This window comes from Triticum aestivum, chromosome 4D (genome assembly GCF_018294505.1).
Source record: "Triticum aestivum cultivar Chinese Spring chromosome 4D, IWGSC CS RefSeq v2.1, whole genome shotgun sequence".
NCBI lineage: Eukaryota > Viridiplantae > Streptophyta > Magnoliopsida > Poales > Poaceae > Triticum > Triticum aestivum.
This window is the reverse complement of record NC_057805.1, coordinates 212,935,611-212,949,976: the sequence shown is the minus strand read 5'-3', so window position 1 is coordinate 212,949,976 and position 14,366 is coordinate 212,935,611.

The window sequence follows — 14,366 nt, the reverse complement described above, 5'->3', positions numbered from 1 at the left end:
AATTTGAAGAACCCTTGCTAGGCAGATGTAGGGGATGGGGAGGAGCAGGCGTGCTCACCTCGGGTGCCTGCGGCGAGGGAGGGGCAGTCGGCGTCGAGGTAGGGGTCGGGGCTCGGGCGCGCGGCGGAGGGCGGCATCAAGGTCGGGGTCGGGGGCGGCGTCGAGGTCGGGGTCGGGGGCGGCGTCGAATCCGGGGTCGGTGGCGGCATCCAGGGTGTGCGGAGAGCGACGGGAGAGCGCGCGGTGGCTGACGGGCGACGGCGGTGGCGACAGCGGTGGCGACAGCGGAGGAGTTGGATTTGGGGGAAGTGGCCATCGGGAAGAAGGACCGCGCGGTTAAGTCAGAAGTAGCAGTAGCGCGTTCTAGGAAGTGCGCTACTGCTAAGATCGCTACAACGTTTTCCTCGGTACGCGCTACTGCTATTCCTTTCTCTTTTTCCCCCTTTTCATTTATTTTTCTTCACATTTTACTTTTTTCCTTTCACCTTTTTCTATTTCTTTCATTTTCATTTACTTTTCTATTTGCTTTCCATTTAATTTAATTTCCTTTAGCAGTAGCGCATTTCATCGTAAACGCGCTGCTACAAAGCGAGTAGCGGTAGCGCGGTTCTACGTAGATCGCTACTACTATGTGTAGCCTATCGGCTAAGCCGTGGGAATTTTAGTAGTAGCGCTTTTATCTTCAGGCGTGTTACTGCTACAGTTGTATCTGTACCGCCGTTTACACCAGCGCGCTACTGCTACTTAGCACCAGCGTGCTTTTTTAACACGCGCTACAGCTAAAGTTCTGTGTATAAGGTTTTCCCTAGTAGTTGGTGTATGTTGATGTCGGAGTGCTCAGCCCCCTGCTCTCGCCTCCGTCGTCACCCGCCGTCCCCAGCTCCGGTTGGGGTCACGAGGAGCTCGCGGGCTCCCGTCTTGCCTTCGTCTGGCTCCGGTTGAGGAGGTTGAAGGACCTTGGTGTGACCGCGCTCAAGGTGATGAAGGAGTTCCTCCGACACCGGATCGCCCCACTCCAGCGCCATTTCCAACCAATGTGGGCCCTGACCGGCGACCAGGATCACATGAGGCTTCAGGAGTCCGGGCTCCCGGCCGAGGCACGAAGAACGATGCTCGAAGTCTTGGCCGATGACCCCTTGCCAAGCGATTTGCCGCAGGAGTGTTGTCTCTTGTACAGCTGCTCGAACATGGTGGAGTTCACTTGGCAGATGCCCCCCTTCGATGAATGTGGGGTCTCGTGAGAACCGCGTCACCGTGGTTCCTCTCCTTGTCGCCAGCGCCGAACTTGCCCCAAGGGTGGACGAAGGGGGGCAAGTACTGCTGGAGGTCAGGTGCGCGGGTGCCGAGGTGCTGACGTTGCCCGAGGCTCCTGAGGCGCCATCCTCGGGAACCCGTGGCCCTCGCCCCGGGGCGGTAGTTGAGGGGGCGACACAACCCGCTGCTCCTGAGGCCGAAGTTCCCGAGGCCTCCGCGAGCCATCGCGAGGCGGAGCCCGACAGCTCTTCCCAGGTCGGCGCCTCTGAGGTCGTCTCCTTGGGCGCTTCTCCAGTCGCGCCCTGTGCTGGCCGCCACGTCCAGCGCTTCGGCAGGCTCCGTGTGGACTTCGAAGCGCTCCGCAATAGGAAGGGGTCCCCAAGCTACAGCAGCGGTACCCCCCGGCCATTGAAACAGAGGAAGTACATCGCCATAGATGAGTAAGTACCTTATCTTTGTGATCCATTGAGTGCCGCTTCCATTCCTGACGGTGGCTTTTCAGCGTCCCTTCTGCTAAAGTCGTGAAGCCTCTTAGGAAGTAGCCTCCTCCTGCCTCGAGTCTTCCGCTGGCCTTGAGCGTCCCGAGCCAGCATGCCGCCCCTAGCACGAGGTCGGCCGGAGAGACAGACACGCCAGCTTGGTGCCTCGAACCCTCGCTCCTGCCGTCTCTTCTTCGTGGCCTCGCCGGAGGTGCAGCGAGCGTGCCAAGGGCTCCTCCTCTGGTTGTGGACGATGGCTGGATGGCTTCAGTCTTGCCTTCCTCTTCGAGTAGCGAGCCTCGACTCAATCGGCCTCCCGCCAAAGCCTAGTCGGCGATCGAGGGGGCCCAGCCCCCTGCCGAAAGGGGGCGAGCCGCTTCGGGTCCTGTCTGGAATCCCCGCCGCGGAGGACGGGATCGGTCGCGCGCTTGAGCTTGTGCACCAACGGAGTGTCATCCGCCACGAGCTTTTTCAGGAGGCAATGGGCGCGATGAGCCGGCTCGAAGGAGAACTCGTGGATGTAGACGCGCGCCTCGAGGCCGAGGGTCTTCGGCTGATGCAGGAGTGGCATAAACTGAAGGTGGCCATCAACCTCGGGAAACACCAGCACGACCTTGATAATCCGAAGGCCGAGGTGTCTCTTGCGGCCTCGCGCGAGGCCTGCACTCGGGCCCTGGAAGAGGCCTGGGAAGCTGACCGCCACCGCGAGGTCGCAGAGAAATGCGCGTGGGAGCTCCAAGCCTGGATCGCCTCCTTGGAGCAGCAAGTGGAAGCGCGCAAGGCCGCCCTTGCGTCGATGAGGGGGACGCCTGCCGAGGAGGAAGAGATCCTGAAGCGCGAGGAAGCGCTGGCGCTGGAAGCCGTGGAGCGCAACCTTGATCTTGAGAGGTTGGAGACGAGGGAGCGCCAGGTTGCCCAAGCAGAGGATGCCGCTAACGCGCGCAAGGCGAGGATCCAGAAGGAGGTCTACAACAGGGTGGCCGAGGCGCGCGCGGATCTTGTCGGCAGGTACGACCTGAAGCTGGAGCTTGTGGAAGCCGAAGCCGTGGGCCGTACTACTGCCCTCAGGACAGAGTTGGCTGAGGTGGAGCAATGCGAGAACATCACCGCAGCCGCCCTAGTCTCGGCGCAGGCTGAGCTGGCCTCCGCCCGTGCCGAGATGCTTTCTCTTCAGCAGTGAGTCGCCAACGCCGAGTCCTTCACGCAGCAGAGCAAGGAGGAAGTGCTTCAGCGGCGGACACTGGAGCGCGTGCACGCCCCCATGCTCCAAGGCCTCAGGAACAGGGCCAACACGGTGCTGGGCAACATCCGCGACAAAAATGCCCCTCATCCCCACTCGAACGATTATGCCAGTCACCTCCGCTTCTTCACTGACATGGTGACACGTCTGGAGAACCGATCCGAGAGGGCTCTCCAGCTTGTTGAAGAGAGGAGTCGTGGCCTGCTCAGGCGCGCGTTCTCCCGCGTCTTCAGTCACCTCCAGAACACCTCCCCCAAATTCGATTTTGACGCCACCATTGCCCCCGTGCCTGAGGCCATCCGGGGCAATTTGGCGCGATGGGTGGAAGACAATGTGGATGCACTGGTCAGGGCCTTCGCTTCTGATGACGACGCGATGGTAGTTGCGGCGGATGAAGGCGACGTGGTCGATAGGCACCGGCGATGGTGATGGTGATGCCAGCGATGGCGACAGCGACGCCAGCGGCGCGTCTGAAGGCGACCCGGGGGACGCAGTGAGCGACATGTCCGATTGAACCTGTGCTTCCCTCCTGTTTATCCTGCATGTGAAAACCCGGGCACGGCCCTGGAAGTTGTAAGAGCATTTTGGGAGGGAAAGCCCCTCATGTAAATAGATTACTGCCTCTATTCTTTAGGCCAAGCTGGATATGCGTCTTCATGAGCCCATGAGCCCTGCTGCGAGTTTGCTGTTGTGGTTTACCTTAGCCAGGACAGGTCCCAAACTGGCTCGTGAGGCTGGGAGTTTCTGAGTTGCCTGCCGATCCGTCCGAGAGGGCCTCGCGAGAAGCAAGCGCCGGCGATGGCAGGGCATGTATGCAGCGCGCGCGCTATACCCAGCCCCCGCTCGCGAGGGGCTCGCGAGGGAGAGGCAGCGGGTGCGAACTCCAAATCAAGGTAAGGAACCCGATTGCAAGAAATCGCACGAATGAGAAAAGGCACCCCCCCGCGCACACCAATGAAAATTCGACTTCAAACTTAAATCCAAGGCCAGAAAGCAGGGCTACAGAAAAGAGGTTAAAAGCAAATGGCCGCGTCCGGCGCCTAGTCTAGTCTTCTTGTCTTCTCACCAGCGCAGATCTAAGTGCTACCACTAGGATGTGGGAGGGAGCCCCCGAGGCCCGAGGGCGGCACTCCTGAGACTCCGGGGCGTGTACAACCCCACTCATTATTACGTAAGAGTGTCACGAGGGAACACCTTCACAGGTGTGAGCCTTACTTCATATCGCCAGACGAGGGCCCCGCCTTGCGCCACCCTCGACCACCCACTACCAGAAAAAAGGCTGTTAGTGGCGCACCGGTTTTTGCTATTAATGGCGCACTATAGGTGCGCCACTATTAACACGCCACTAGTAACAAATAGTAATGGCGCACCTCTGGTGCGCCATTAGTATCCCAGATAATAGTGGCGCACCACATAGTGCGCCATTACTATGTCCAACAGTGCGCCATTACTATGCCTCCTAGGGGCCATATTTATCTTCACGTATGCCCCCAAGTGCGCCATTACTATGCCCCATAATGCGCCACTGGTATTTAGCCTTGGTGCGCCACTAATGATCAATATGGTGCGCCACTACTATGTATATTAGGAATTATTATTTTTTGCTTTTCTGGTATTTGCACAGGTTACAAAATACGTTACACAGCACAGAATATAAACATCACACAATTGAATTCATCATATCAGTCTCCAAATTCGAAATAGCGAACAATGTTCAAACATTAGCCAAGTTTAGGTCTCGAGACATTAGCAAAGTTCATCATATATATTAGCCGAGTTTGTCGTCACATTACAAAGTCGATATCGATCATCTAAACTACCATCACATAGAAGAGAGCTGCGGTCACGATGAGCATCATCGCGATGAAACTGGTCTTCATCTGGTTCCACCTCCACTCCCTCCTCTCTCCCGCTAGATAGCGCCCATATCTAGCTTCCGCCTCCGCCCTAGTGGTGTACCCTTTGTAACTGTTACCGCCGAAACGGTGAACCTGTCTCCGACACTCCTCCCAGTCGTCGTAGAATCCGGGAACCTTACCCTTGTACATGACATACGATGACATCTCTATGCACTAGACAAACAAAACGTTAGTAGCAATTCACAGACAATATATAAGCAATATATAGGTATGCAACAAAAGGATCGGAAGAGAAAAGCAACACATTAATAGCACAATTCATGGTCCTACTAATAAATAGCATCGATTACATATAAGTTGAACGACTGTCCAAACTAAAGAGACATACAAGTTCATTAAAGTTTAATTACAACATGAGCTAATCGATATTTCAGAACTAAATAGCATCATTACTTTCGACTCAACTCAGGGACCGGAGCGTGGATGAAGCCGCCGTCTTTCGTGATGGTCATGAAATCGCGATCGTTGTCAGCCTGCATTTTTAGCGTTGTTTCTGTTTCACCGTTGGACGGTTGATATTTGAGGTAGCACTGCCCCGAGGTGAAGGACATCTTGATAGATGATTTCCGCAAACTTCGACTGGATGTGAAAGAATTCTTGTCTGATGTCCGCGTCCTAGATTGCCGACAAGCGTGTGGCCCAATCTTTGAGATTAGTTGGCAGCATAAGGTGATTATGGTCCCGTACGATCGCCCGCATGTGATGGAGGGCGTAGTAGGCATCCTTCTGACTGCCAGGCAGCTGCTTGACGCAGGGGAACGTCGTTACATGGGTGAACACGTGCTTGCCGTACCTACAAATTGGCCTCCTGAAGGTGCCTCCAGATTTGGCGTAGCCGGGGAGAGCATCATCAAGAACTTTCTTGATATTTGTGTAGTATTTCATCGACTGACGGTCCGAGTCGAAATACGTGGCCATGGAATATTTCGGGCTTAAGAGGATGAGTGTGCAATGTGTGTCACTGCACAAAACACGGAATGTTAGAAAAAAAAGAACGATCGAAATCTAAGAAATCATATGTTACGGGGCGGTGAGGGGATGACTTACTCGGGAAAGTAAGGCACGAGGAAGTTATCCTTATCTGGGTTCGCCAGAATGACGCCTTCGAGGTATGAACTCGCGACTTGCCGGTCCCCAGCACTTCCCAAGATCTTGGCACGCATGTAGAAGGGGTCGACTATCACAATGTCTGGGGTCTTGTCTCTAATGATCCGCATCTCCATACTGAGCGAAAATAGCCGAATGAAGGTGTAGTGCAGCGGATGAAGGTTAAACATAGCGAAGATGTCATCAAACCGCAGGACGATCATACGCCCGATGGTGCTATCGACAAAGCCCTTGCCCTCTAGCACCTTGGCCACGAAAACAGGGTATGCCACATCATTCTCGGAGAGACGCCGCTTCTCCATAGAAAGAACACTGTCATGCAGACTCCGCATAGCACCGGTTGCAGCATTGAGCAGATTAGTCGGTAGCATCGGCCTACCCGCCGCATGCACCCTCCCTCAAGATATCCTTAGGTGCAGGTGGCCCGTCCTGAGCACGGATCATACTCGGTGCCGGCTGGCTCGCACCCTTGTTATTTTTTCTTTTCCATTCCTTCTGCTTCTTCTGCTGTATGGGATCGAGTTCTGCTCAGAGACCACCTTCTTGAGTGTGTTGGGGCTGATAATACTTTGCACCTCGGCTATCTGAGGCTCGGTTAAGGCGGCAGCTGGAGGCGTCTCCTGAGAACTGAACGCCAGATGACGCCTGTTGCAATTGGGTTTCTCCGCGGTACGAGCTAGATCGCGATCGTCTTTTGCGGGGTTGGGTTCTTGAGAAGGAGGCCCCAAGAATTCGTCACCGTACCCATGTTCGTTGATGCACTTATCGAAGTTGGTAAATATACCGTCGTCGTCGTCCGGATCCTGTGCCATATGCATGTCCGGATCAGCTGACGGCGGTAGCGTTGCGGCGGTCTTGCCATGGCTTGGCGCCGGCACGACTGGCGGTGTTATCTGTGGGGTGGTGTCCCCCGCCCCCAAACGAATCTGGCTCTTCGGCCAAAGCATGGACCAGCTTATGCAGGCGCTGAGAGTCATCACATCATCTTCGTCGGCCCCAAGGGGTCGATACGAAGGTAACAAGTCGTCGCAGCCCCGCAGCACCCGAACCAGTTGAACCCTATACACGGTGGGTGGCATCGGATTACCGTGGAACACGCGATTGCCCGGTTGAACCATTCTGGCCTTGGCGACATCGATCAACTCGCCTTCCACGAAGTGCAGGAGAGTGCATGGAACGTCAGCGGCGCCCTGCGAAAACATGTCGGGCGTCAGGGATGCCCAGTGAAAGGCAAGGAGATGAAGTCATCGGCCGAGGCTTAGTTACCATGATGGCGTCGAGCTCGGCTAATGTCGAGGCACCACCAATGGCGGGCATGCAAGTGACGGAGGAGCCGCTTGCTGCCGAGGTGCCGGCCGGCGTATTCTTCCCACACCCGGGTGCATTAAGCTCCAATGCCGGCGCCAATGCCGGAGACACCAATGCCGCCTCCGCCGGAGACACCAATGGCGCCGGCACGTTGTGCGAGTTGCTGCCCGTGAAGCTGGGAATCGGGGGCGGACCCTGTTGGCCGCCCGCAATCCACGCCTGCAGCCCCTCAAGCAAGGTAGGCATAATGGCGGTGATCGTCGCTCCCAGTTGGTCTCGCACTTGCTATTCGACTATCTCCGGAATCCGCGCCACTTGTGCCTTGAGTTCTTGAACCTCGCGGTCCTAGCTTTCCGAGCTGGTCTTTCTCTCCATTCGCCCAGCGTTATAGTATTCCGACCATTTCGTGGACAAGCCTTTGCCGGCCACACGACCAGCCACTACAAAAAAAGACACATCCGTGACATTTTGGGCCGAACGAAAATCTTTTCAGTCATACTTATGACACTTCTATGACGATAATTGTGACAAAACCCGGTATCATCATAGATGTGGTGGGGTCCTACTTCTATGACAAAAAAACATGACAGAAAATGGGCTTTTCGTCCTGGGCGGGCCGGAGACGTAGCTGCATGACATTCTTTGGGTCGTCCATGACGGAAAAAACCAAGGTAGAAGCGAGGGCGCGGAAAATATCGGGGAGTCCCCGGTTACGGTGGTGGTCGGGGGCCGAGCGATGCGTGTTTCTCTCGTACGTACGCGCTTGTGTGTGAGGCGTTGGGCTTTAACTGAACCCGAGCGAGGCGTTGGGCTCTAACTGAACCCGAGCGATTGCACTGCAGGCTACGCGTTACTAAACCCGAGCGATCGATCGGTGGTTGTTAACTGAACCCGATCAAGCGATTCCTTCGCTACTGCTGCTAATTGAAGCCGATCGATGCTGCCTCTAGATGAACAGTGAGCGTTGCTGGGGGGCTTTGGATGAACAGTTCTTGGTGGGGGTGGATGAACAGGACCCCGTGGCGTTGCCTCTGGATGAACAGTGAGCGTTGCTGGGGGGTTTGGATGAACAGTTCCCGGTGGGGGTGGATGAACAGGACCCCGATCGTTCGAGCCGGTTGGGGCTGGATGAACAGGATCCCGTGGAGGGCAGGATGAACAGGACCACCCCGTGGAGGGCAGGATGAACAGTAGACGGTGGAGGGCAGGATGAACAGTAGCCCGTGGAGGGGTGGTTGAACAGGAGCCCGTGGAGAGAGCTGGTTGAACAGTAGCCGGTGGAGTAGCGCACGGTGGAGGCTAGACGAACAGGAGCCCGTGGATGAACAGTCGCAGGTGGAGGCTGGAGGAGGTCGACGGTGGATGAACAGTACCCTCGTGGAGGCTGGAGGGGGTCGACGGTGGAGATGAACAGTATCCCGTGGAGTCCCGTTTTGCGGTGCGCCACACCCCTCCCGATGAACAGAACCCCCGTTTCGACCGTATCGCTCCAACACAAGTCCGTTTCCTCCGTTTTGTGGTACGCCACACCCCTCCCGATCAATAGGACCCCCGTTTCGACCATAGGAGGTCTGTTTCCTCCGTTTTGCGGTACGCCAGACCCCTCCCGATGAACAGGATCCCGTTTCGAACGTGGCCGATCGAACACAAGGCCGTTTCCTCCGTTCTGCGGTACGCCAGGCCTCGTTTCCATTAGCTGTTCCGTCCAAGCCCTCACGATGACGCATTCCGTTCCGACCCAGCCGGTTGGCTCCCCATGAACATGATGACGACGTTGTTTCTCCATTCCGACCCAGCCATGTACACGAGCCCTGGCCGTACGTATGCGCGAGCAGGCGTTTGAGACCCTGCCCGTATGTATGTACGTGGCCGTATTTTCTTTCTTGCACACTGGCCGCTGTACGTACGTGTACTGCTACGTGCGCGCCTCTACTACGACATGTGCGCGCCTCTACATCGACCAGTATGTACGTACACGTTCACGACCAATGACAACGCTACGTACACTTCGACCAGGAGGGTACCGACTGTCAGGCACTTCCTTGCCTGCGAAGATGTAGCTGGTGGGTCCCAGCAGTCTGGGGGGCGAATCATTTTTTTTGCCCGAACGCACTTCCTTGCGTGCGAAGATGTACCTCATGGGTCCCAGCAGTCAGGGGGAAATGTTTTTTTCACGAAATATGGTGGCCCATCCGGTGGGTCCCCGCTATCAGGTGGGGGAGTAATTATTTTGCGCGTAATAAGGAGGCACTTCCTTGCTGCGGCCGTGGACCCAGCTGTCAGCCTCTCCATGTACAATCCACGTCCGACGGAAGCCGTTCCTTGACCACGTTGACCACGCCGCGCCGAGAGCACCAGGGCGGTGGACGACGGCGAGGCCTAGGAAGGGGACAACGCGGAGCCGGGGAAGACGCGACAGTGGATGCCCACGCGTAGAGGAGTACGAGGGTTCACTGGTTCGCTGCGGTGTGAGGCTGCCGTCGCCGCAGAATAACAGGGGGTGTGGGTGAGTAGAGGGATGGCCTGGCCAGCGGTGGGAATAGTAGGGGGCGGTGAGGCCTCCGTGGCAGCACAGCCGGCCACAGGAGGTAGGAGCATGCGACACGACCGGTGCTGCTTTGGGCGGCTGGAGCAACAAGACCAGAGGTTGAAGAAGCACTACGACCGTTGGATGGACATCGTACGGTCATTGGAGCTAGAATTGTCCATATTGACTAAGTTGACAAAGCATTTCGACCCCGTCAACTTAGTAGGCCCACAAGTCAGCCTCCCACCAAGGTGGGTGCCAACTAGCAGGGGGAGTATTTTTTTGTGCGTAATAAGGAGGCACATCCGGTGGGTCCGAGCTGACAGCGGGGGGATTGTTTTTTTCGCGAAATACGTTGGCCCGTCCGGTGGGTCCCAGTAGTCAGGGGGAAACGTTTTTTTTTGCCAAATATGGTGGCCCGTCCGGTGGGTCCCTACTGTCAGGTGGAGGAATAATTATTTTCCGCGTAATAAGGAGGCACTTCCTTGCGGTTGCCGTGGACCCAGCTGTCAGCCTCTCCACGTACAGCACCCTTCCGATGGAAGTCGTTCCTTGACCACGTTGACCACGCCGCGCCGAGAGCACCAGGGCGGTGGACGACAGCGAGGCCTTGGAAGGGAACAACACGGAGGCAGGGAAGACTCGGCAGTTGTTTCCCACGCGGAGGGGAGTACGACTGTACGAGGGTTTACTGGTTCGTCTGCCATCGCCGGAGAATAACAGCAGGTGTGGGTGAGTAGAGGGATGGCTAGGCCAGCGATGGGAGTACGGTGGGGCGGTGAGGCCTGCGCGGCAGCACAGCCGGCCGCGGGGAGGAGGGAGCAGGCAGTCCCGCCGGCGCTTGTTTGAGCGGCTGGAGCAGGAAGAGCAGAGATTGAAGAAGCACGACGGCCGTTGGATAGACGTCCAACAACACTGCTTGTGCGTCAACCTTTTTTTAGGAAAGCCTCAAATCTGTGGAAAACAGCATACAACCCACCTGCCATTATTTCTAATAATTTATAGCCCATTTGCTAAATCTTAAGGTTTTTTTGGAGCCCATATTCTTTTTGTTAGCATTACAACCCATATTGTGGCCACAGTTAAAAAATTATATGAAATTTTGCATATTTTGGTGCGGTCCGAACTGTTTTTAATCCCGAAATTTTGAGTCACATTCAAACTGATTTTAAAAATAAATGTATATCAATATAAAATCCAAAAAATTGTCCACGCATAAAAATTAATGCAATTTAAAATCTCGAAATGAGAAAAAGAAATTTGAAACTAATTGCCGGTTTGATGTGTTTTAAAAATGTACAACCCATTTCTCATTACTGATAGGCCATTTTCTCAGCCAGCCGAATGAAGCTCTCCTCGTCTTGAAAGATTTGCAGCCCAACAGGCCTGACAAAGCGACTTACATGGCAAATCACAAAAAGACAAGGCTGTGGCCATGGACCCAGCTGCGGCCGTGGACCCAGCTGTCAGCCTCTCCACGTACAGTACTCTTCCGATAGAAGTCGGTCGTTGACCACATTGACCACGCCGCGCCGAGAGCACCAAGGTGGTGGACGACGGCGAGGCCTAGGAATGGGACGACGCGGAGCCGGGGAAGACGCGGCAGTGGATGCCCAGGCGGAGAGGAGTACGAGGGTTCACTGGTTCGGCTGCGGTGTGAGGCTGCTGTCGCCGCAGAGTAACAGGGGGTGTGGGTGAGTAGAGGGATGGCCTGGCGAGCGGTGGGAGTAGTAGGGGCGGTGAGGCCTCCGCGGCATCACAGCCGGCCACGGGAGGCAGGAGCACGCGGCACGACCGGCGCTGGTTTGGGCGGCTGGAGCAAGAAGACCAGAGGTTGAAGAAGCACTACTACCGTTGGATGAACATCGTATGGTAACTGGAGCTAGAATCGTTCATATTGACTAAGTTGACAAAACCCTCCGTCCCCGTCAACTTGGTAGGCCCACAAGTCAGCCTCCCATGATGCTGGGTTCCAGCTGGCAAGGGGAGTATTCATTTTTTTGTGCGTAATAAGGAGGCACTTCCTTGCGTGCGAAGATAGCTGGTGGGTCCGACCTGTCAGCGGGGGGGCATGTTTTTTCGCAAAATACAGAGACCCTTCCGGTGGGTCCCAGATGTCAGGTGGAGGAATCAAAGACTTGAGAAGGCGTACAGAACAAGCTAGTGTACCAGTAAAGAGACATTGCTAAGTTTTAGAAAAAAGAGAGACGTGCTCCTGTAGCTGGTTCGAATCCAAACCTAGACTATGACTATATATGGTGCTATGCTACTTTGCAAGTAATGAAACTGACATATCCAACATTTGCTTCTCCTCTTCTCTACTTACTCTGCCTAGCATCAAAAGCTCTGGCCGCAGCAACCATGTCCGCTGGCTGCTCGTCCACCTGCTCTTCAGCAGGCAACAACCAAATATGCGCCAAGTCGCCACCCATACCATCGCATGTGGGTCTCACCACACCCCCGCCAGCACGCGCACCGCAGCCGGTTGCTCATCGCAACCCGCTGCCATTGGTGTGGTGCCACTGATGCAAATCACGCAGAGTCATCCGTCGCGTCTCAACCACAATCCTCAACCCTGGCCGAGTCTTCTACAAATGCCCGAATCATGGGGTAATAATATGTTTAAGTGTTGTTCTGCTGCTTCCAGTTGCTGATTTTTTTAATAGTTTGGTTGATGATCTTCCAATTTGATTCGTGCAGAAAAGGGAAGATTCGTGTGATTTGTATTTCTGGGAAGTTGCTGATGTGGGGCGGGGTGCAACTACGCTGATTATTTGGTTAGCCGAGGAATCCCAATACCAGCAGGTTGGGGTGTTGGACAAGTAACTGAAGGAATGTCAGAAGAGGAAGATGCAGAGCAGAATGTTAAAGATGCAGTTCCTCTGATCATGGCCAAGCAACAGCTGCTGAACGGCCTTGTGCAATGAGGAGATGAAAGAGCTTGTGAAGATAATGGGCAAAATCGATGTGCTCTGTAGGATGATTGTCTCTTTATTTGCAGTGTATGTAGCACTCGTGATGTATTCAGTGCCTATGACATGAGCACTTTGCTGAAACTAGTAATGAATGAAACCTATGTAGCAGGTTGGGCGTAGTGTTGTGAACATCTAATGATTTCTATTAAGGGAAATCAGGGGGTATCCCCTTTTGCTCATAAATAAATAAATAGCAGAGGCCCTTTTGGTAATAAATAAATAAATTAGCAGAGGACCTGTCGGGTCAGCTTTGTTCTCATTTGAAGACGTCGAGCAAATTGCAGTCCAACAGCAAACTATGTCTTCAGATTCAAGTTTCACAGCCAAATATGAGTACAACTAAACAACAATGTCATCATGTTTTAGTCGTCATACAATCACCAAACACAAATCAGCATACATAACAAGTGATGTACTCACAGGAAAATACTAAACAACATGTTCATCAGGTTTCAGTTGTCATAGCAAACACAATTTCACATAGTAGATAAAAAAATATCTTCTGACAGGCAAATACGACAAAAGCAATGTAATCATCATCCGCCGCAGCAGCGTCAACATCTTCGCCATGTGTATCAGTCTGAATCGTAATTCCCCATGGTGTCCTCTTCTTCTTCGTCCTCAACGTCCTTCAACGTTGGCTTCTTCTTGATCAACTCTTGTATGTCCACAGCACGACAGGCAATCTTTTCGCCAGCGTCATTGACGTGATGGTTCTCAAAGATATTAGGAACATCTGTGTTATCTTGTACATCAGGAGCAGTGTAAGCATCATCTTGTTGTGCAACTTCATTAAACGAATTCCTCTGCTCAAACCTTTGCACTACTCTCCAGTCATCGCTACGTGCAAATGTGTCTTCCAAGAAAAATAGCTGTGTTGCTTGATTTGCCAAAATAAAGGGCTCGTTGGTCTGGTACGCCGCCTTGACATTGATGGATTTGAAATAATCATCAGCTCTGGGTTTTGCGATCCTGGAAAACAGGTTATACCAACGACAGCACAATAGAACCACACACCGATGATCCTCGAAACTGGAGATATACTGCAACTGAACAATGTCTGTTATGTTAGCATACATTTTAGTTGTCTCTTTGTCATACGTATCCGTGGTCATGATGGCACTATTTTGTGTCTTCCTGCCTTCGTCTCGTGCAAGGGTGTTGTAGCGCACATCTCCAACAACGCAAGATTCATAATGTCTTACCCGAGTATCAGGACCTATTGCTAGTGAGTAAAGGGCATCATCAACTGCCTGCCCATCCTCCCGCATCTTCTTAACCTATGGTTAGAAAATAGACAAGCTGATCATCTTATGTAGTCAATATATTAAAAAACTGACAGTGCAATTCAAAAGCTTACATGGCTCTTGAACCATTTCGCAAATCCTGCCATAACCAGTTTGTCAATGTTTCTTGGATTTTGCGGCAGTAACTCCTTTTTGTAGATGCTGCACAACATAGTGATCGCGTCAAACATCTAAATATATAAGAATGTGATGCAAGTTTAGTAGATTACGATGTATAAGCTGCAGTACTTAGCACTTACTTGATATAAGG